Source organism: Camelus bactrianus, chromosome 5 (genome assembly GCF_048773025.1).
Source record: "Camelus bactrianus isolate YW-2024 breed Bactrian camel chromosome 5, ASM4877302v1, whole genome shotgun sequence".
Lineage (NCBI taxonomy): Eukaryota > Metazoa > Chordata > Mammalia > Artiodactyla > Camelidae > Camelus > Camelus bactrianus.
The window spans coordinates 72,424,403-72,445,247 of record NC_133543.1 but is presented as its reverse complement, the minus strand read 5'-3'; the positions used below and the strand labels follow the sequence as shown (position 1 = coordinate 72,445,247).

The 20,845-nt window shown below is 33.9% G+C and overlaps 1 long non-coding RNA gene across 1 annotated transcript in view; it reads right to left on the bottom strand.

The window, feature by feature from the left end:
- Positions 1 to 20,388, bottom strand: part of LOC123618341 (uncharacterized) — a 34,449-nt gene extending 14,061 nt beyond the window's left edge. Inside the window, exons 1-2 of the long non-coding RNA XR_006726765.2 lie at positions 20,208 to 20,388; positions 7,292 to 7,366 (exon numbers count right to left, since the gene is read on the bottom strand). This is a non-coding gene — a long non-coding RNA (uncharacterized LOC123618341). The remainder of the gene's footprint in view (positions 1 to 7,291; positions 7,367 to 20,207) is intronic.
- Positions 20,389 to 20,845: the final 457 nt, after the last annotated feature.

Genomic DNA, 20,845 nt, shown 5'->3' with positions numbered 1-20,845 from the left:
TTGCTTCTCTGTGCACAGAGACAGTGATTTTCTTAAGTCCCTACGGTGCCCTCAGGGCACTAAAAACAGTTTGTGATCATATTCTACATTCAATACATAAAAGACATTTTCCCAGAAAGAGGATGAAGATGGGAGCATATGGTATAGGGAAGATGGGAAAGGGAATAAAATGCAGACAAGGGAACCACAGCTAAGGCATCCTCCTAATTAATATGAGCTACAGAAACTGCACACGGGATCACTGAGAATAGTCACAATATATATAGATGATTCAAATGAGGATTTTATTTTTTCACTTCTGTTACTTAATTGCCTGAGTGGGCCGAAATGTCAGTCCCAAAACAACAGCTAAAACTCAGAGGTACTTTCAGAACCAATCTGACTGTTCTGTATGTTTCTACTCATCAATTTGTGGTGACATGAAATTTTAACTGCAAATACGCCAAAGGTTTGTAAAAGTATTTAATCTTCAGTTAGCTAGCGCCTATGGAGAAAATGACGTATTTGTCTATCTTGAGTTTATCTAAATTTCCAAGAAAGAATTTAAAAAGTATATATTTCAATTTAAATAACTATTTAATATAATGTAGATAATAAAACCCTTCTCTAGATTTCCTAGTTAGTTTTCTTTATAGTATTTTTTTTTTAAATCTGCTGTTATAAAGAAGCCTGATGTTTCAACAGAAAGCATTCAACTCTATTCATATAATTTTGGCAAAAACATACAATCATTGGAATTATACACCATTAGAAACAGCATAAAGCTAAATGTTAATAGTATGGTGTGAATAGTATGCTGTTAGAGTGTGTGCTATATAAGATACAGTAGCGTTGATATACTTCTTTCATTTTTATCATTGCATAAACTTTGTATTAAGATTTTTTTACCTTACAAGGAACAGGGTATACCAAGGTCACCTGATAGAGAGTTATTACCTGAATGTCAGAAATGCCTACAGAGAATTGGAAGACCAGTGGTAACCATTCAAGATACAATCAAAACTTATATGAACCAAAAGAAGTGCCAGCAATATGAGCATCTCATCATCCCCTCAGAAGCCAGCTGTCCCATCTCCCCGCTGTAGTGACTCTACCTTACTTATAAACCAGGTCCTTGTCAGTTTCCCCCTCAATAACTTGTGCTTATACTTTCAGTTCTTACTTCTACTGCCCTCTCTAGAACTCAAAATGGCCCAAGAAACAGGATCAGAATAGATTCTTTAATCACTGTACAACACAGAGCATCCTTACTGGGCAGTTATCTCCTAGGTTGCTGGGCTCTGGTACATCTAGCCATGCAGCTAATAATTAAAGAGTCATCCTTGACCAACTCGGAGGTTACAAGTATATATTCATGAGCACATTCATCAAGTTGAGAGTCCAGCAGGCAAAGATGGAGGCAACTCCAGCGTTGTGGTTCAGGGTGACATGCTGCCAGGAAGGCGCTCTGTCCTAAAGATGGTACTGCATCTGGATATGTGTGTCACTACAACTGGTGGCCCCCCAAAACATGACCCTCATCGCCTGTTCTTGTAGGCTAAATTAACAAAAATGGCTAGAAGTTCTGCAATTTGTGTTACTTCAGTTTTAAGGAGGGAAGTTGTGGTTGGATTTTTCAAAATGATTTGAAGTAACAATAGATTAAGAACTACTTTTTATTCCCATAGGGAACCAACATAAGTGCCTAACCTGGTTACAACTCCAATCCATCTAACTTGAGTGATATTTTTGGTTTAATCTTATTTTCTTTATAAATAGAACAATAAATTAATTCATTGTGTCTTGCTACTATTTGGAAAAATATACTTCTATAGTCTATTAAAGGGCTTGGCTATTACCTAACATTTACAAATATAGGTATTGTTTGTTACCACAGTGGAAAACAATGAAATTACAATTAAGTTTGAAATTCACATTTACTAGTCTTCCACTCTTTTTTAAAGAAAATTTAACTTTTAGAGCAGTTTTAGGTTGACAGCAGAATTGAGCAGAAGGGACAGAGCTTTTGCATATATTCCTTGCTCCCTTACATGTATAGTCTCTCTTATTAACGATATTCCCCACAAGAGTGGTATGTTTTTTACAACTGATGAACCTACAGTGAAGCATCATTATTGTCCATAATCCAGAATTCATTTTAGAGTTCACTATTGGTGTTGTACATACTATGCATTTGGACAAATGTATAATGACATATATCCACCACTATAGCATTATACAGAATATTATCACTGCCCTAAAACTCCTAAGAATTGTTTATTCATCCCTCCTTTACACTGCCCCCCAGGAAACACTAATCTTTTAACTTTCTCTATAGTTTTGTCTTTTCCAGAACAGCATATAGTTGGAATTATACAGTGTGTAGCCTTTTCAGATTGACTTCTTCCACTTAGCATTATACATTTAAATTGGTTTTGAAATCTGACTGTGAAAAATAAAATATCTCTAGTGATATACAAACTGATCAACCAACTATGTATGATATTCATGTAATTAAAAATTTCAACACATTTACTTTCTTTTCTAAAATAGCACTGCTTTTTCTTTTTTTGATTAAATTTTACGTAGCATCACTTTTTCTTTCTTTTTTTTTTTAGAGGTGGGAAGTAATTAGATTCATTATTTTCTTAATGGAGTTACTGGAGATTGAACCCAGGACTTCATGCATGCTAAAAATACACTTTACCACTGAGCTATACCCTCCTCCACATTTCTTTACATCAGTGTTGTTTTGTAATTCCAAAAGGTAAAATTAATACCTTCATGCTTTAATGACAATCACCAGAACATTTTCCTACTGATGACGTAGATTGCTTTCGGCTTATGCTACAATCTATTTACATTTCCTTCTTTTCTTATAGTAATTATTTATTTTTATAGAGAAGTAAGACATGTCTCTTACTTACAAAAATCTTATGTGAAAAAAATTAAGTATATATATGAAGTGTCTTAGAACTTAGAATAAAATGTAACATTGGGTATGAGGTGAATGGATGGTAAGTGCTATTATCCATGACAAGTTAATTCTGTGAAGCTTGAACTCTCACAATTTTCATTACTAAAAGTCGTAAGAACAATGTCTAAATGTATATCCTTAACTGCTATAAAAAGATTTGACAAAATAGAACTCTAAAATCTCACATTCCTTTTCACTTGTATGTCAAGGCAATAAAGCCATATAAAGTTTCTCACCATGCCATTCAGGGAACTGCTCCATGCAGAGAGATCCTGATCATGACAAGGACTCAGGAAAAAAGGAAACAATGTAGTACAGACGTCATTGATTATGGATATAGGAATCTGATGCTGAAAAGTAGGCTTAATTTGCAAATCTTTAATTTTTATGACAATAGAAATTGCTGTCAATACGTGGGATCCTTGGACTTTTTGTTTCAAACACTGGAGTAATTAAATGCAGCAGAATGATATATACAGTCAGCACTTTGTGACAAGTGTGAAGCAGGGAGAATGCTTCAACATTTCTTTCAGTCATGGGTTAGTGTGACTTCCATATGGGCAAAAGGAATCTTAATCTCTCTACTTCACCCTCTATGCAGTGATTCTCAAATCTGGAAATATTTTTTTGTTAAATAAAGATTCCTGGACCTCCATCCCAAATGAAATTCAAGATGTGAGATGTGAGGTACAGAAATATCTGCATATATTTTTTTTAATGTCCTGGTCCTATTTTCATGAAGTTGGTACGATAGTAAGAAGAATGAGTGAACTTGAGAGACAAATTTATTTTAGCACCTAGAAATTAAATCTACCTCTTCCTAGAGACTTGCATTCATTTGAAGTAGCCATGTGGTATCACACCAGTTTCTCTTCTCTGCTGAGCTTTCTCTTAATTATTTCTGTGTGACCATTTCCAACCTGGAAAGTATTCCTCTTAATAGCAAAGATGGAAAGATTAATCAGTTCATTTATTTTTATTTTGTCTGTTGAAAAATGCCTACCTGGCAGCTCTTGTGTTCCAGGCACTCATGTGCTGGGGTAAATGGGCACAGGCATACGAATGATAAACAAGCACATTTTCAAATCCATAAACCACAACTGTGTTAAATGCTAAATGGGAAAATGCAGCAAGCACTACCTTAGTTAAGGGTCAGAGAATGCTTCCTCTTCCACTCACAACAAACCTCTCCACTAAGGCATAAGAGAGATATGTCTCTTATGCCTCAATGTCATACTTGTTGGTTTTTATCTGAGCTAAACAATTCCAATCAGCCTGAACTTATTCTAAGGTTAGGCTTCCTGAAAATGGCAAGCTTTACGTGTTAAATTAATCTGTAGTTAATTAGACTAAACACTAATGATTTTTAAGATTTTTAGTACGTGGTTTCATTATCTTAGACTTTATTATAAAGGGTAACTTATTCATTAGTCATTTGGAATTTGTCGTTTTATGACGTTAGTGGTTAAAATACAATAGCAGAGCATGAATATAAATCCAGAGGAATGAGTCTGCAATTAATTAGTTTTAGGATTTACAGTATTGAGTGTCAAATTTGGAGACTTAGGGCTATCCTAGTTTTTCTTAAACAATTCTGTAAACTTCTTGTTTCACCTACAGGTATAAAATCTTGCTAGAATATAAAGATTGCCTTATTGGTTAATTTAAAAGATATTAGAAGTACAGGGCTGTGTTCTTACATAACATTAACAATTTAAACTACTAACAATAGATGCACTCTCTCAAGCAAATGTTAAGGAGAGTTGTTTTTCCAGAAATTTTAACCTGGCAGAAAATACCACTTAACATGTCATATGCTTACTTAATAAAATGCCACCAAAGAAAGAAAAATAATGCAAAAGCAAAAAGTAAATTTTGAGTGAATTTGGGGGAATAAGTAACAGCTTAATTAGATATCTTAGAATATCCCACATTCAAGCCCAAGCTGTTTAATCGCTTAGAATAACCTGAAAAGGGAAATCAAGGCTAAACATGTTGATATTTCATTTCTCATTTCATTTATTGTAGCATAAAAAGTAATAACATAGAAACTGGCGCTAAATTGTTTGGGTTTAAATTCTGGCTCCATCTATTCCTAGCTGTGTGACTTAGGGCAAGTTACTTCACCTCTGTGCCTCCTAATTTGAGGTCATGATAGTTCGTTTTTATAAACAACTTTCTAGGTAAAATTTTCATGTGTTTTTCATTCGTTTAATTGTAGTAGGACATTTTTGTCAAACCAGGGTGAAAAACAGCTTCAGCTTCATCTGTCACAGAGTTCAAGGGTCTGAGTCCCCCACCCAATTTGTTAAATGGTCTTAGGTCTATTCCTAGCTATTCAACTTTCACAATAAAAAAGATCATAGGATGTTTGTTAATATGCAGAATTACGGATAACTAAATATTTTCTCTAACACTAAAAATCTAGATATTTAGAAATATTTGAAAGCATACCCAAATTTTAAACTGTTGTATGAAAGTATTTTCTGTCCTTCTTCTCCCATCACACAATTTATTATTCCCCTTTAGAGAATTAAAATTTTCCTTGACTGATTAGTGAGGCTGGGGAAAAAAGTGAGTTTTGCCTGGCTCAGACCCTTTGGGAGATATCTGCTTCGAGAACATATGGGCTCTGCCCTGCTCTACATTTAGTCAAGCAATTTTAGCGAGAGAAGACCCAAGTGTTTTCCATCAGGCAGTTCTGAAGACCTGTCATTCTCTGACTGGTTTAATGGACCAAGCAGATATGAGGTAGTGCGGTAATTCCTGGCATGGTTTTCTGGTATATTGGCTCTGCAATTGAGTTTTGGATGGAATTTCTCAAAAAACAACTGTGAGCGAAGTTATTAGGGCCTGCAGGGTGGCCTTAGCCCCAAGCCAAATTCCATTTGTCTAAGTAGTTCTCAGGTGACCTTAAACACAAAGAAGAAATAATACCATTATCACATCTACAAACTCCAACATAAATATTTGTTGTTACGCAGTCTTGTCTCATATAACTGCTTTTTTAAATAATTCACTGCTCTACTCAAAATATTTATTTAAAATCTTTTCAGTATCTCTTGTGTAAAATGCCACTACATTTTAGAGTAGGACAGACTGTCGAGAGAGTTTGCTGCCTACTTTCATGCCATTTAATATTAACTAACATTTCCAAGGAAACATGCTTCTTAGCATTTTCTGTCCTGGTGAAAATTGCATAGATTTAAAATGTACAAAGATTCAAAGTTTGCATTAGCAATCTGGAATATTTTAAGAATCTGAGAGAGGAGCATATTCTAAGGTATTTGTGATGGAAGGCCAATGATGAAAGGTACAGAAATAGATACATATATAGTTTCCCCACTTCTGGGATTCGCAGTACAGCCAGCTGACTTCATTTAATTCATCATTTCCTAAACTTACTTGACTATTAAACATACCAGCTCTCAATGTTTATAAACAAAAAATTAACAGCCCTTTGAACTTTTATTTCAGTGAATATGTCTGGAAAATATTTGATGGATTGAGCCTATATAAGAATAGTCTACTTGTTTATTGAATTTCTATATAGGTTGAAAGATCTAAAGTAGTTTTGTAGAAGTAAAAGAACTATTTTAAGCTATAAGCCCTTTAGTTCCCTTTGTTCACTTGAAGGAAACATACCACTTTGACAGAGGCTTCAAGAACTTGTACACAACTGTGAATTTGACTTTTCCCCATAGTAATTTTATGTTCACATTTTCTAACAGTAATTGTCCACCTTCCTGGGGAGGTGGTGAAGTGAGCTACTAAGAAGTAGCATAGGACGCCACTCCACACTGGGCTGAGTCATGTCTTGGTTAAATGGGTACTGGGGGGAGTTATTACCTATTAAAATTTTTCTTCCTTTTCCACCAGACCCTTAACATTATGAAATATGGTATTTTATTCAAATCATAAGTCATTCTTTCTGAACAAGAGGTTGCATTTGATTACAGGACAGGGAAAAGCACAGAACTAAAAAATATGGAAAATGTTCACCTTTTGTGAAATCATCTTGCTTTAAAGACCTTTAAAGCCTGTTGGCTGAAGAAGCAATTGCAATCGCAAATTATTTTTGAATGTCTTTGGGTGAGCGCTTTTGCAACTATAAATAGAAATTATGTTAAACTTTCTACCATAGCTTTGATCCACAATGGATTACAAAAAAAAAAAAAAAAACAAAAACCTAATGATTAAGTAATGTCAACTGCAAAGATGACATAATAGGGAAAACGTTTCATTTAAAGTAAAAGAAAATTTCAAATGATCATGCTAATAGACTATTATTAGTTTACCATAAGCCTAAGTCACAGATAAATATAAAACTCTTACGTATGATGAGCTGTATATATCTTTCAGACTACTTCAGGTTTCAGACTTCATAGTTGTGTCCAAGATGTAATATACCTATTAAGAGAAATTACAAGCAATTTTTAATTTATTTGAATTACTTGGCCACTTATTCTTTATACTAGATATGAAGTAGGAATAGCATGATAAGGTAAGAGACACAAATTTGTAAATCATGTGAATATTTTATAGTGCACTGCTGAATAAAGAAACCAGAAATTAGAAACAGTCACAACAAGCATATGTCAGGACATGATATGTGTGTGTTTAATTAAAATGCTGATATATAGATATATATATATCAGGAAATATATATATATTAGGAATATAAATATATATATCAGGAAAAAAGTCTAAATGTGGACATTAAAAATCACAAATTTCACATAAGATTATTATGTTGTGATCATGATTTTGGAATGTAACGTATTTCTATGAAATAACGTCTTGGAGAAAATTATTATCATTTATGTCTTCACCTTAAAAACCCAAGAACGAAAACATGAAAATGAACTTATAGTGCCATTTATAAAAAAAGATTACTATATTCCAGTGTTGATTGTTGAAAATTTATTTAAATGTAAGGTTATAGGACTAATGAGAAAAAGTACCACTTCAGTAGAGGAAAAAAATTCTGGTTGTCCATTTGACAACCATTCTGGGAAGCAGACCAATGGCCCTTACCAAGGATCTGCACATCCTAAATCCTAGAACTCTGAATAAGTTCATTTATAATGACAAAAAAATTTTGATTATAATTAAAGATCTTAAAATAGAAAGATTGCCCTGGATTATCTGGGTGCATGTAATCTAATCGGTGAAACTTAAAGTGGCTATGGTCAGAGAGGGAGATGTGACTCCTGAGGAATGGTCAGAGAGATATGAAGTTGCTAACTCTGAAGGTGGAAGCAGGGGCCACAAGCCAAGGAATGTGGACAGACTACTGAAGATGGAAAAGGCAAGGAAGCAGATTCTCCCCCAGAGTCTGCACCCCAGAAGGAGTGTAGTTCAGCTGACATTTTGATTTTAGGCCAGGAAGATACATATCAAATCTCTATGAAATTATAAGATAATAAATGTGAGTTGTTTTAAACCATTAAGTTTGTGGTAATTTTTTCAACAGCAATTGAAAACTAAAGCAACCATTTTATTAAACTTTTATTTGAGAAAAGGAGAAAATTTAAGACATCATCAAACAGATACAAATGCTGTAGAGAAATTTATTCAAGGACTGTTTTATGTGCATCTGTTACACAATACAAAATTACCACGTAACGCCCACCTATCTTTAGACCTAGTGACAATCACCTGCTATTTGCCGTGTTCTATAAATTAAAGTGATGGCACTTAGGCTCATTAAATGTTCTATATTTATAAAATCCTGACTAAATTACTCAAATGCTAATGGAGTCTTTTTTCCAGCTTTATTGTGGCATAATTGACAAACAAAATTGTAGTATACTTACAAGTGTACAACATGATGATTTGATATACATATACATTGTGAAATGACTCCCACAATCAAGTTAATTAACACATTCATTTCCTCACATAGTCTCTCTCTCTCTCTCTTTTTTTTTTTTTTTTTTTTTGGTAAAAACACTTAAGATCTACTCTCAGCAAATTGCAAGTATATAGTGCAGTATTATTAACTATAGTCACTATAGTCATATATCAGAGCCTCAGAACTTATTCATCTTTGTAAAATGACTATGACTCAATAAAAAAATGTTAAAAAAAAAGAACTTACTCATCTTATAATTAAAATTTGTACCCTTTGACTAACTTTTGCCCATTTCCACCCACAACCCAGCCCCTGACAGTTACTTTTCTACTCTCTGTTTTTATGAGTTCCTTTTCTTTTTTCTTTTTTTTTAAGACTCCACATGAAAGTGATACCAGACAGTATTTGTCTTTCTCTAACTGGCTTATTTCACTTAGCATAATGTCCTCCTGATTCACATGCACCTGAATTGTTGCAAATGGTAAGATCTTCTTTTTAAGACTGCATCATACTGCATCATATACATATATATGGAATGAAAAGGATCATCTACTGCTTCCTATCCCAAATTATACATGGCACAGTGTCGGGGAAGAATGTCCTTCCCTGAGGTCCTACACCGCTCTACCGAAAGGTACCCATTAGAATTTCTGTGGACATGAGAATGCCTGAATAATGGCGAGATAAAAATTGGTTAAATGGCTGTCATTCAAAATGCTTCTCAAGTGACTTTGGTTTGGAACAACACCATGAAATAATGCTTTTCATTTTATTTTATCGCTAGTTGCAAAATAATAAATGTTCATTGCAGATATATAGAAAATGCCAGATGAATAATAAAATTAAAATCACCTGAAATCTCATTACTAAGTGTGGTGTTTAGTATTTTTCCTGCTACATAGGTATTTAGAACATGTGATTTTTTACAGGATCAAAATGGTATAGTATATATAATTACTTACTTTTTTCCTCTTTTGTCATATTTTATTAAGTTTTCAGAACTGTACACATTTTTCATTTAAAATCTAATGAGGTTGTTACTCATTTCTCATTTCCAATTTAGAATGCCTGTGTTTTTGTTGTCATTATTTCTATAGGATTTTTTTTTAAAAGATCTAACTACAAAATGTATTTACTAATTCTATTATTTTGCTGTTTTACAATTATTATTAATATAGTTGGATTAAAGAAAAACTTTTTTCTCTTTCTTTCCATAAGCCTACTTTATGAAAATAATTTGAGTAGACCAAATACATCATTTATTTTATTTTTAAATAATTTCAAATTTTGAATTTTCCTATTATTCATGCTTTGGTAGTGTAACAAAAAGATTTGTTCTTTAACATGTTTGGTTTTTCAGTGTTTTGTCTAATTTTAAATAATCTGATAAAATAGATTTATTTTCTCCCCAACCCAAGAAATAGTCAATTACAAATTCTGAAATAATTAGCTGGTGGTTATTCAGACCCTTTATGTACTTACTTCTTTATTGCCAACTTCCTCTGGGAAAGATGGAAAGGCATGTTGACTCTTGCATGACTATTATGTTCATCATTTTCTTTTTTTAAATATGCAACAATATTTGCAGTGTAGTTCAGCTCAAAAAGATTCACAATGATTATTGCTTCATTATTGTATAATCTCTTTGTGGAAGTAAAATAGTTTTCTAGTGAGAGGCATTATAGTGTAGTGATTAAGGGCTCAGACAAACTTGATTCAATCCTAGTTTCACCAACAGCTTCGGCAAGTTAATTACTCCCTTATTTCCTTAAATTCCTTCCCTGTGAAAAGTAGGATAAGCATAATATCTACCCCACTGTGCTCCTGTGAGAATGTCAGTGAATTTTAATATGGCAAGTTTTGAGAGGTATTATTTTGGTTTCCATTCAGTTTTAATTAATTTGTAATTTCCATAATGATTACTAAGATGGGTATTCATTTCCAAATATAGGGGGGTTTCAAGTCTAATAGCATCGTAGTCAGAGAAGTAAGCATTATAGCTGGTTTCAGTTAAATGTGTCCTAAAAAAAATCCACTGTTTATGTGAATCTCTCAATTTTCTTCCAGTCACTCAGTCATAAGTTGCCTCATATTTTGTGAGACTATATTGTTAGGTCCTTATAAACTTAGGATTATTATATAATGGCTTTTTTCTAGACAAAACTATCTAATTAATAAGACTTTAAGATTTCAAAGTGATGGCAGGTGCATCTGTGTAAAAATATATTTTATCTTGAGGTTCATGTCTTAAGAAATTTGGAGAAAGACTAAATTTGAGTACTGAGTAATCCATATAAGGAATTTTTGACAGAAATTCAGAAACTATATTTACTTCAGCATCTAAGGGAGAGAAATGAAACAGAGTTGGAGCCATCACAGAAGCTGGAGGATGGTGATGTTTGAAGGACAAGAAGAGTCAAGGAAGAAAGTTTCCAAAAAGAGGACGTGATTTTTCTTAAGATTGTCAATGCAATGAGAATATTAAATGACCATGGAATTTATTGATTAGCAGTGTAATTTAGTAGTGATTTTATAGAATAAAAATGTAAGAGGTAATTCTAATATAGCAAATAAAGACTTTTTTAACATTGATGAAAGAGACTAGGAAGATTTATAGCTTACCCATCAGGATGAATGAGCTTCAGAGGTCAGACAATGGAGAGACATAGGGAAGTAAAAGGGTAGTACCATAGCCCACAGATCTGAGGGCTAAACAGGGCAGAAAGGGGGTCTCAGCTGGATGTTCCTGAGTTGGTAACACAAGCATATGGGATAACCAGACCATGAAGTAAACAAATTAAAGACCAGGTTCTGCCATATATTGAAGAACATTAACTATGAATTAATGTTTTAAAGTTATTAGGAAAGTTTAGTTTAAAATGAGTTTCTAACCTTTATCTCTTTATTAGATGAGACATAGTTTCTAATCAGAGAATTATAAACCTAAGATAATCTGTAATATGTGTGAATCAATTGGATTGTAATTAAATTTAAAAAATCAATTTTCAATATTTCCACATAAAATTGGTTTGGATAGTCCATGCCAACAAATAATTGAAATTCTTTAAATAGAATAAAAATTTTAGTAATGAAATTATGGGGCCTTCTCTTTGGAAATTCTCCTGGTAAAGTTTGTCTAAATCATGTGATAAATAAGAATTTTAAAAGCTTCAAAGTCTGCAAAATCAAAAATTGTAAGAAATCTGTTGTTTCCAGATTGGTTGTACAAAATGGACTGTGACAAAAACAATAAACTATTGCCAGGAATTACAGAGAAGCTTTATGAACACATCTCCTTTTGTATTTCAGATAATGTTTCCTGTGTCTACAAAACACACTCAATGACTTGGAGCTAATGGTGTACAAGCAAAAGTAAAAGAAGCAAAAGCAATTTTACAGCAGGCCCAGAACTAATGGTATCCATATTTTTCAAGGATAGGTTACTATAATCTATCATAATATTATCTATAGAAATAGAATATATATCAATATATGAATACATATCAATCAAGGTCCTGTCAGAATACAGGAAAACATGCCTGTTATTTTAACAGAGAGAGAATTTAATAAAAGGAATTGTTGAATGGGTATTATTAGAAAACAGAAAAGGCAAAAGAAAAAGATGATGGTATTGCTGACAAGAGGTAGTGGTAGTCAGTGCAGAAAGAATAAACCACCCCTAAGTCTGGGGGAATGAAAGAGAGAGTTTGCTATTTTAGAACAAAGATCCTTGGATGAGGGGCTACACAAAGCTGGGACTCAGACCTCTGTGCAGGGGTGCTGTTCAGCTCCTGCTGGTGCCTAGGAAACTTATGGACGAGGTCCCCCAAGCTAGAACCAGACATTGGAATGAAGATTTTTGTCACTTTTGAGCAGTTTACTTCTAAATATGTAATGAATTTACTTCTAAATATGTAAGAATCTGATTGCTGACCCAATATGTACATTTTAAATTTCAATTGCCATTATCAAAAATTATGTGTTGATTTATAATCCCATCAACAGTGTATGAGAGTAACTTTCCCCACAGTGTCAAAATAAGATATTTGCCAGCACTTGGATATATTTAGTCTGTAGGGAAAATAGAATGTTTTATATTTATTTGTATTCTTGGTTTAATTTGTATGTCTAACTGGCAGTGAATATCTCTATATGATTGTTGGCCATTTATGTTTCTTCTATTTAGAAGACCAACATTCAAATGTAATTTTGTGTTTACATTAATAATTAGTATATATTCAGAATAGTAATCATTTGTCTATTATATACTATGCAACTAATTTTGTTTACTCTAATAATTATCTTTTTTTATTGAGGTATAGTCAGTTTACAATGTTGTGTCAATTTCTGGTGTGTAGCACAATTCTTCAGTCATACATGAATATACACATATTCATTTTCATATTCTTTATCTTTTAACTTTGAACAGGGACTCTATGTGAACCAAGATTTTAATTATTTGTCATCTATGTCCATATGAATTCCTCTTTTTTCTGTTTGTTTAACAAATATATTTTCCTATACTCATCTCTAATCAACTTTTTCTGTGCTTAATGTTTATTGGATAGTCTGACCTATTATGACTGATTGCTATGTATTACATTTCCATATGTGCATTTGTCAGCTTTTTTTGTTCTTTTATTTTTAATTCTTCATTGCTTTCTTTTTTTTCTGCATTCATAAAACAATGATGTATTTATACAGATCTATGGAATTTTTTTGGTATATGTAGGCATCCATAAATTTTTAAAAATTATGGTTATTATTACCTATCTTTTTCATTTGATATGTTTTAGAATAAACATCAAATTTTAGAAGACTTGTCTAAATGTCATAAATCTAATAAAAATTCTGTTAAGTTATTCATTACGATTGCATTAGACTAGAGACTAGTTTGAGGAAAAACAGAGTATTAATACTCCAAGAATATGTAATGAATCTTCATTCATTCATTTTCTTTCATGCTTTTGAGTAAAGTTCTTATAAATTTCTTGTTATGCATTTTAACTAAGTATTTTGTAGCTCTGAGATTTTTTGGTTTTTCTTTTTTTTTTCTCTTTTTTTTTTTTTTTTTTTTTTTGCTATTATAAGCATCTTTTCCCCCTTATACTTCTAAATTGTATTATGCAAGTGTTATAAAACTAAACTATTTTTTTATTTGTCGGTATTCTACTTTATCATCTTGAGTTTTAATCAGTTTGAATTTTAAGTTATTTTCTTAATTTTCTAGGGAAATGATCTTATGGTCTGTAAAGTGTGCTATTCTTCTCTTTTTCAATATTTATGTCTCTTATTTAATTTCTTTTGCTTACTGCATTAGGACCTCCAGCTAAATAATACTGTTGTCAGAATTTCTTATTTATCTCTGAATTTAATTAAACTTCTTCTGCATGTTCATGTTAATTTTTTTTTCATAGATTTCTCTCAAATGCTATGGTGGATTAAAGACTGCCTCACATTCCTTCATACTGTTCCCATTGAGAGACGGGTTCTGTGTCCCCTCCTGTTGAATTTGGATGGCTTTGAGGAACTTTGAAAGGAGGAAGACATCAGGTTCCTTGGCCTAGACTCTTACAGATTAGCAGCTTCTACGTCTTGTCTCCTGGAACATTCATTCATTCTTAGACTCCTGAGCAGCCATGTAAGAATGGCAGCAACCCTAAGAGCACCACACTGTGAGGAACCCAAGATACAGAGGCCAAGTGTATGCTCTGTAGGTAAAAGCCTTGGGAAACTCTTAGTCAGCATCAGCACCGACGGCCAGCCTACGTGTGAGCAGTCTTGGATGACTGTGCAGTTGACTTCTACAATGACAAAACTCCAAGTGAGAACTTTCCAACTGGTCTCAGTCAACCCACAGTAACATGAGAGATAACAATAAACTGTTTTTAAAGCCACTAAGTTTTGAGGTGGTTTGTTTACACAAAAATTGATTACAGGAATGGATACTCTTTATTAATTTAAGGAAGTTTTCCTTCCATTTCTAGTTTGCTAAGTTTTAGGGCAAAATACTCCTTTTAAGGTATAAACCACATGGACTACATGGATAAATCTAACAAATAAGTTAAAATGGCTTCACAAATGGCTATCATGAAGATAGAAGGAAAGGATACATGAATTTCTCAAGAATTTTTATGACTATAAGAGAAACTAATTTATATTAATATTTTAATTTATCTGTATTTATTTTTATTCACTTCAGGCAAAAATACAAGTTTAAAACTATCAACACATACAGAGACTTTCAAAATAGCTCTGTATGACTGAACATGTCAAAAAAATTTTGTCATTTTAGTAATTAGGTGAGAGAATTGATCAACAGAAGCTATAAGTGGAAAGAGAGTAGATGTGATTATTGGAACAAGTCCATTTAAATATGAATGACCTAATGGGTCCTTATAAATCTATATGCCAATACTAAAGATTTTCTACTAATTATAAAATGAATAAAATTAATCCAATAAAGTGTATAACACTTGAAAATAATCTTTCAAAATTGTTATTAAAGTATTAAATTGCCAGAGGAATTGTGTGGGGAGGTAGGCTGAGGAATTGGCTTCACTGTCTCATAAAAAAGGCTGCAAAATACCTTGATTCTTTTGAGATAGTCTAGATAACTAAGGAAAGATAAGAATTCTTACTTGAACAGAAGTAATATCATTCAGGACAGGAATACAATGAATATAAACTCCATAAAAGCAGTTTGGAGGTTCTTCATAATGGGATAGCACATTTTGATGGAGGAATGGTAAGGGAGTCCCCATCAAACTAATATGACTTCAAAAGCTATCTTTTCTATTTGGTGTCAGTCTTCAATGTGTCTCCATTGTCAAAACAAACAAACAAACAAACAAACAAACAAACAAATCTGTAGAGCTTGTGCATTGACTTGGGCAGAATTTCATTTGGTTTAATATCTTGCTTAAGCAATCCAATCACATTTTTGACACAGATGAAAATGTGCTTCTGGTTTTAATGTAATCTTTCTATTGTGGTTAAGAGAGACTTCAGTGACTCTGAAGTTGTATTTTAGCTTTTGAGTTTTTTTTTTTTTTCTTCTTCTTAACAGGAATGGAGGGATAATAAATTGAACTCAGACAAAATTTGATTTCATCCTTGTCAAATTATTATATTAGTAGAAGTTTATAACAGGTAACAGGATGACAACCTTGGAAGAGTAAGATTTTCACTCAACAAATAAATATGGACAATGGTGTTTTCACTGCTTTGTATTTTATGTTTGTATTTTTTAAGTTTAGTATGTCTTTTGGAACTATGGTCTTATTGAAAGCTCAGGAAGTTGAGAAAATATGAATGCTGCTTCGTCAAATAAAACATCTTGTATTCCTAATGAAAGACAAGAGTTTATTTACTAATCCCCAAGCTTTGACCACAGGACTCAAAATTCCTAGTTCAGAGTCACTGGCTTTGATGAATAAAGCAGAGTTACACTGGACAGTCTCTGGACTATCACATTCAAATCATCCTTGCCCTCAGCTTGGTTTAAATGGTGACATCCAGCATTTTAACAAGAGAAAAAGGAAAACAGTGAGGAACTACATGAGGTTCTGTGGACAAGGAAATCATCCAAGTGGCACCAAGTGCTCTTTCCCATTTTCACACCCAGCAGAGGACACTTGCTTGGCACAGGCAACTCTCTGAAGATGAATACGGCTGCTGACATTTGTGATACTTCTGACCTTTCTTGGATTATGGAATAAGCTGTTTTAGAGGATCACACTGGGGTCTTGTTTAGTCTCAAGTCATAACCTGCATAAGCAGGATCTGCACCACAGAAGCCTCCGTTCCCAGGTCAGGGTTGGGTCCTCACTCTGCTGTCTTGTGCTTCCCACTGCAGTCATGTCTGCTAGAAACAGGCCTCTGCATGCGCCTTCCCCCGAGGCTGCTATGGCAAAAGTGGGGGCTTGCCTTTTAAACCTTCTTCTCTCTTAACATCCAGTAAGAAGAGGACCAGTGACGCAATCACTTTATATAACATGGGAATCATATTTCTCTAGCCTGGCCTCCTTATTTAAAATAAAATAAACTCAATGCCTAACTTTTAACATATTCAGTACATGTAGGCATTTCTCCGAGATATTGCGGATTCAGCTCCAGACCACTACCATAAAGCAAAATCATAATAAATTGAGTCACGCAATTCTTTTAGTTTCCCAGTGTGTATAAAAGCTATGTTTATACTATAGTGTAGTCTATTAAGTATGCAATAACATTATGTCTAAACAATAGTACATACCTTAATTTAAAAATACTTTCTTGTTAAAGAAGGCTAAGCATCATCGGAGCCTTCAGCAAGTCATAATCCTTTTGCTGGTAGAACGTCTTGCCTCAGTGCTGACTGATCAGGGTGGTGGCTGCTGAAGGTTGGGGCAGCTGTGGCAATTTCTTAAAATGAGACAACAACAAAGTTTGCCGCATAAATTGACTCATCTTTCACAAAGAACTCCTTTGTAGCATGCAGTGCTGTTTGACTGCAATATACCCACAGTAGAACTTCTTTCAATTTTGTAGTCAATCCTCTTAAACCTTGCTGCTGCTTTATCAACTAACTTTATGTAATATTCTAAATCTCCTGTTGTCATTTCAACAATCTTCACAGCATCTTCACCAGGAGTAGATTCCATCTCAAGAAATCACTTTCTTCATTCATCCAGAAAAAACAACTCCTCATCCATTTCAGCTTCATCATGAGAATGCAGGAATTCAGTCACATCTTCAGGCTCCACTTCTAATTCTAGTTCTCTTGCTATTTTCACCACATCTGCTGTTACTTCCTCCACTGATGTCTTGAATTTCTCCAAGCCGTCCTGGAGGGTTGGAATCAACTTCTTCCTGTTACTGTTGATATTTTGACCCCTTCCCGTGAATCATGAGTGTTTTTAATGGCATTTAGAATGGTGAATCTTTTCCAAAAGGTTTTCAATTTCCTTTACTTAGATTCATCAGAGGAGTCACTATTTATGGCAGCTATGACCTTATGACATGGATTTCTTAGATAATAAAACTTGAAAGTCAAAATTACTCCTTGATCCATGGGTTGCAGAGTGGACGTTGTGTCAGCAGCTTGAAAATAACATTAATCTCATCATTCATTTCCATTAGAGCTCTTGAGTAATAAGGTGCATTGTCAATGAGCAGTAATACTAAGAAAATAATCTTTTTTTTCTGAGCAGTAGTTCTCAGTAGTGAGCTTAAAATATTCAGTAAACCATACTGTAAACAGATATGTTGTCATCCAGGCTTTGTTGTTCCATTTATAGAGCACAGAAAGAGTAGATTTAGCATAGTTCTTAAGGAGCCTAGGATTTTCTAAATAGTGAATGAGCATTGGCTTCAACTTAAAGTCATCAGCTGAATTAGCCCCTACCAAAACAGTTATCCTGTTCCTTTGAAGCTTTGCAGCCAGGCATCAACTTCTCTTTAGCTACAAAAGTCCTATGTGGCATCTTCTTCCAACACAAGGCTTGTTTCATCTACTCTGAAAATCTGTTGTTCAATGGCGCCACCTTCATTAATCTCTTAGCTAAATTTTCTAGATAACTTGCCTGCAGCTTCTACATCAGCATTTGCTGCTTCACTTTGCAATTCTTTGTTATGGAGATGACTTCTTTCCTTAAACCTCATGAACCAGCCTCTGCTAGCTTCAAACTTTTCTTCAGCAGCTTCTTCACCTCCTTCAGCCTTTATAGAATTGAGGAGTTAGGGCCTTGCTCTGTTAAGGCTTTGACTTAAGGGAATGTTATGGCTGGTTTGATCTTCTATCCAGACCACTCAGACTTTTTCCATGTCAGCAATAAGGCTGATTTGCATTCTTATCATTCATGTGTTCCCTGGAGTAGCACTTTTAATTTCCTTTAAGAACTCTTCATTTTCATTTGATGCTGTTTTATACAAGATACTTAGCTTTTGGCCTTTCTCTGCTTTCGACATGCCTTCCTCACTAATCTTAAATATTTCTAGCTTTTTATGTAAAATGAGAATTTAAAGTGAGAGACATGAGTGCTTAATTGGCCTAATTTCAACATTATTGTGTGTGTCTCAGGGAATTAAGAAGCCCTGAGGAGAGGGGGAGAGTTGGTCAGTGAAACAGAACACACACAATATTTGTTAAGCTCCCCGTCTTATATGGCCATCTTTCATGGTGCCCCAAAACAATGACAATAGTAACATCAAAGATCACTGATCACAGATAACTATAACATATATATTCATAATGAAAAAGTTTGAAATATTGCCAGAATTACCACCAAAATGTGACACAGGGACACGAAGTGAGCAAATGCTGTTGGAAAAATGGCACCAAAAGACTTGCTCAACTCAAGGTTGCCACAAAGCTTCAATTTTTAAAAAATAAAACATAGTATCTTTAAAGCACAATAAAGGTGAAGCACAAAATAACGAGGTATGCCTATACTGGGTTTTAACTCCTCTTTTTCCAAGAGTACATAATTACAGAAATATTCTGCTGCGAACTTCCCACATTTTTAGGCTGCTGCTGTTTCCTTTTTCTTCATTATACCAACTGGAGATAATTACAGGTAGAACTTTAGAGATGTTCTGTGCAATACATCTTCAGAACTAATAAATTTAGAAACATATTGCACTCAGGATTAACTAGATTTCCTACATTCTGCAAAATGTTCTCTAAAAATTCCTGCCAGTTTCTTTTTGTGGGAAAGAAGAGACAGTCAATCTTATAAGTTTATTTAAAAATTAAATTACTTCATAAAATGGTGGATAGCTAATAAAGTACATATATAATTCTTGGACATTTCCTTTGTGATCACTTGGTTTCATCCCTAAAGCCAGCACTTTCCTTTTAATGATTAATTTAAATTAAATTAAGTGCACTTTCAGATCTTTAGCTTGAAGGGATGAATAAGAACCTGTTTACTGCTCCAGCAGATCTATAGATCTAGCAGATGTCAACATCGGCATTCATTCGTCACAACAGGAAACACTGCCTCCTTCACATGCGTGGGCTCATTTAATTCTTATAGCATCTCCATACAGTAGACATCACTGCACATTTGCATCCCATAGGGGAGAACAATTTGATGTTAATTAACCTGCCCAAAGCTACATAATTCCTTAATAACTGAGCCAGGATTTTAAAAAAATCTTTCTTACTCCAAAGTGAATGTCTATAAAATCCACTTAATCTGACCCCTTCAAATGGGTATTTCTCAGAGCTCAAGGCTGATCTTACAAAGCAGCCATCTCAGTAGAATGTACTAAGACCACCATCCAAAAATACCTCCACCAAGTATCTGTACAGAAATCTAAAATTCATCTCTTTCAAATTGTACTGTTTAATGTAAAGGATTGGTCCTTATTTCATATACCCCTTAGAGGCAACGTATTAAATCTTACCTGCTAATTTGCTCTCTATTCTCACATCTTCTCTTTCTTTCCTCTTCTCTCAAGAAAACATTCTTTCTCCTTGCCTTGGACTGCTGCCATCCTTTCCTACTTCCTCTAGGATAGTGGATCTTGAATAGCGTTCCAAGTCCTCACAGCTGGGCTCTGTCTTCTAAGCCTCTCCTCAGCCAGAGAAACTAGGTCTTCGCTTTATGCTTCTCATATCGCATCTATTTAAATTACAGCTCTCAAGGCTAAACAATGATACAAAACACTTCTCTAGCATTTTTTTCTCTCAAATATTCACCCTTTCTCTTGCATCTCAAGTCTCTAACTTTTTATGCTGTTTCCCTCCTACACACTTAGTGAGCTACCTTGCTTTAAACTTGGGGATGATGAATAAGATCACTGAGCATTTTTCTTTTATTCTGAAATAATGAGCATTTTATTTTATTTTATGTGCTAGAGTTGCCATAACAAAGTATCACAGACCAGCTGGTTTAAACAACAAAAATTTATTTTCTCAGAGTCTTGGAGGCTAAATGTCTAAGTTCAAGGTGTCAGCAGAGTTGGTTTCTTCCAAAGCGTCTCTCCTTGGTTTGTAGATGGCTTTATATTTGGCCATGGACTATATGTGGAGATAGGATTTT